This window comes from Mus pahari, chromosome 1 (genome assembly GCF_900095145.1).
Source record: "Mus pahari chromosome 1, PAHARI_EIJ_v1.1, whole genome shotgun sequence".
NCBI lineage: Eukaryota > Metazoa > Chordata > Mammalia > Rodentia > Muridae > Mus > Mus pahari.
Genome location: NC_034590.1, coordinates 72,691,365 through 72,695,430, shown reverse-complemented (window position 1 = coordinate 72,695,430; position 4,066 = coordinate 72,691,365).

Sequence of the window (4,066 nt, the reverse complement as noted above, 5' to 3'; positions counted from 1 at the left end):
CCTCCCGAGTGCTGGGATCAAAGGCGTGTGCCACCACGCCCGGCTCAGATTGAATTCTTGACTTTAGTTCCTGCCCTGACTTCACTTTATGATGACAAATGGACTTTGTAAAATGAAATAACCCTTTCCTCACCAAGTTGCTTTTGATCATGGTCTTTATCATAGCTATGGGAAGCAACTGAGACAGAAATTGGTATCAGGAATTTGTGCTACATACACACACACACATCTACATAGGAAATTTCAAATCTTAAATAAAAAAGAAAGAAAAATGGCCAAGTCTCAGTAGGAATAGTGAATCTCAGTAGAAAGGCAGTTTTACTTGTTTGTGTTTTGGAAGCTCAAAAAAACAAGTCTTAGTGCCATTGCTGTGGTAACATCTTGGCAGCCACTAGAGGGGGCAGAATGGGTTTGGAGTCTCCCTTGTCTATGGACAGTTCATGCTCCTCAACCCACCTGCTGTCCCCTTTAAAAGTCCCCTTCATTCTAGGTGCCATGGCTGATGCATGAAGTCCTGTCTTCTTGATTGGTTAGACTTGGGAATTGGAGACCAGCCTTGGCAATATAGTGAGATCCTGTCTCAAGATAAATAAAGAAAATAAAAAAAAATCAAATAAAATTAGCCACCATTCACAAGGCTAGTCTTTATTTGACCTGACTTGTGGCTCACATGGTGAACAAGTCTATAGTGTTTGTACAAACCATCGATGTATGTACAACCATAAATTGACCTTCCAGTTGTCAAAAGCAGGAATGAGGATAAGGTAAACATGAGGCCAAACAAAAGACTTAAGGGAGTGAGATGACTACAGAAACATTTGATGCAACCCTGAGATCTAGAAGTCCACAGACATTCAGGAACCTGCATGTCTAGGGAAGCCCCAGGATCCTCAGGCTGGCCAGCACTGTCAGGAAGAACCACAAAGGCAGTGCAAACTGCTTTTGCCCAATTAATTATCTTAAAAGCCAGTTTTCAACAGAAAAAAAGGGAGGGGGTCTATACAAACCCATGAGGAAAAGGTCGTCACAATCTCTGCAAAGCCCAGATGTTGCACTCACATAAAACCTTCCTTACTGCCTGTCTCTCTTTTTAAGTTTTATTTATTCTTATTTTATTTTGCCAGCATGTGTGTTTTCCAGCATGTGTGTTTGTGTACCATGTGAATGCCTGGTGCCTGAGGAGGACAGAAGAAGGTCATGCACTCTACCCCTGAGCTATGTCCCCCCAGAGGTACAGATGATGATGATGATGATGATGATGATGATGATGATAGGATGATTCTCCTCCTCCTTCTGGTTTTTTAGTTTTTTTTTTTGAGACAGAGTTTCTCTGAGTACATCTGACTGTTCTGGAACTCACTCTGTAGACTTTAGTGTTTGCCTTGTATATGTGAGGACCTGGGTTCAAATCTTAGAACCAATCTCAGAAAAGAACCGATTATGACTTATGTCACACACACACATACAGCATTTCAGGAACTCTTCCAAATAAGCAATGTGTTGTCCTCGTATTATCCTGATACAAAACTGGACAAAGGCACTAGAAAGAAGGGAAACTGAGGACCAGTATCCTCCATTAATAAGGTTGCCAATATTCTCAATAGAATACTAGAAAACTAAATTCTACAGTATGTCCAAAGTATTTCACTCTAATACCAAGTGGGATTTATCCTAGGGAAGAAAGTTAAGGCTTAATACCCCAAATCATTTGATTATATTATTAGAATGAAGGGAGGAAATTCATGTGGTTCAGGACCTGCAATCATGGCACTGGGTTGAGGTGGGAACAGCTAAGAGGATCAAAGTGTAATGTTTCAAGGCCAGCCTGATCTGTACAGTGAGTTCCAGGACATACACGTGCACGTGCACACGCACGCGCGCGCGCACACACACACACACAAGTGCGCGCACACACACGCGCGTGCACACACACAGGTGCGCGCACACACACACACACACACACACACACGCACGCACACGCACAGGCACACACACAAGTTTAGTGCCTTCAAAGGCCATCCCCCCAGAGCTGGGAAGCCTGCTGGGTCTTCAGGGAGAGTAGGAAGTATTCTGCTATGCTAAGCAATTTTTCCAGCTTCCCTGCACCCATTCTGAGAAGATGTCACTACATGGCCAAGGTTGGACTGAACATCATGATTGTCCTGCTTACTGGATATAACACTACCCCAGGGTGAGCTATACACCTATAAACTGACAATGAATATACCTGAAAATGAATTACATTTCCTTAATTTTATTTATTAGGTAAGCACACACGTGTATGTGGAGGAGAGGAGACAACTTAGGAATCTGTTTTCTTCTTCCAGTCTGCTTCTGGAGACCAGCCTGGGGTCATCAGGCTTGAGTGGCAAGCTCTTTTACCTGGAGAACAACTCTCCAGCCCTTTCACAGTTTTTGTTGTTTGTTTTGAGACAGGGTCTTATTCTGTATCCTGTATAGGATTACGGCTTACTATGCTATACTTTTAATATTTACAGTAGATATGATACTACACACACACACACACACACCACACACACACACACCACATCACACACACACAAGGAGGTATGGAGGATTGAATCTGTGGCCTCACTACTGAACTATATCCATCTTCTTAGAGTTTCACTAAGTTTCCCATGCTGATCTCGAACTGTCTCTGTAACCCGGACTGGTCTTGGACTGGTGCTCCCCGGCTTCAGCCTCCTGAGGAGCTGTGATTCTAGGTGTGTACCTCCAGGTCCAGCTCTAGAGTCTCAGTTCTGTGGGATGCAAAAGTTAGGGTGATTGGGCTTCAAAGCGACGTGAATGACCACTCAGGATGAATATGGCTGTGAAGAGTTATGGCGCTAGCAGGATGGCTTGTGCTTAAGATGGCCTGCTGCTTTTGCAGAGGGCTCTCTTGGATTCCTAGAAACCACTTGACAATTTGCAACAGTCTTTCACTGCACTTTCAGGGTATCCTGTACCCTCTCCTGGTCTCTGAGGGCACTGCAGGTCTGTAGTACACATACGTGTTGTAGTGTTTTGAATAGGAATGGTCCCCATAGACTCATGTGTTTTAACACTTGGCCCATTGGGAGTGGCACTACAGGAGGTGTGGCCTTGTTGGAGTGGGTATGGCCTTGTTAGAGGAAGTGTGCTCTTATGGGGATTGGCTTTGAGGTCTCAGAAGGTCAAGTCACAGGGATTGGAGAAAGTGATCAACTCTTAAGTGCACTAACCGTTCTTCAAAAGGTCATGAGTTCAAATCCCAGCAACCACATGGTGGCTGATTCCCTCTTCTGGTGTGTCTGATGACAGCGACAGTGTACTCATATACACAAAATAAATAAATAATTCTTTTAAAAATTTTTTAAAGATTTATGTATTATATATATGTACACTGTAGCTGTCTTCAGACAGAAGAGAGAGCATCAGATCTCATTATAGATGTTTGTGAGCTATCATATAAATAATTCTTTTTTTAAATTAATTAATTAATTAATTAATTTATTTATTTATTTATTATATGTAAGTACACTGTAGCTGTCTTCAGACACTCCAGAAGAGGGNNTCAGATCTCATTACNGANGGTTGTGAGCCACCATGTGGTTGCTGGGATTTGAACTCAGGACGTTCAGAAGAGCAGTCGGGTGCTCTTACCCGCTGAGCCATCTCACCAGCCTCTCTTTTTTTTTTTTTTAAAGATTTGTTTATTTATCTTATGTATATGAGTACACTGTAGCTATACAGATGGTTGTGAGCCATCATGTGGTGCTGGGAATTGAATTCAGGAACTCTACTTGCTCTGGTCTAAAGATTTATTTATTATTATATGTAAGTACACTGTAGCTGTCTTCAGACATACCAGCAGAGAGCATCAGATCTCATTACAGACGGTTGTGAGCCACCATGTGGTTGCTGGGATTTGAACTCAGGACCTTTGGAAGAACAGTCAGTGCTCTTACCCACTGAGCCATCTCTCCAGCCCCCAAATAAATAATTCTTAAAAAAAGAAAAGAAAAGATGGTCAATCCACTTTTTTTTCTTGCTACCCGTGGATCAAGTTGTAGAACTCAGGGTC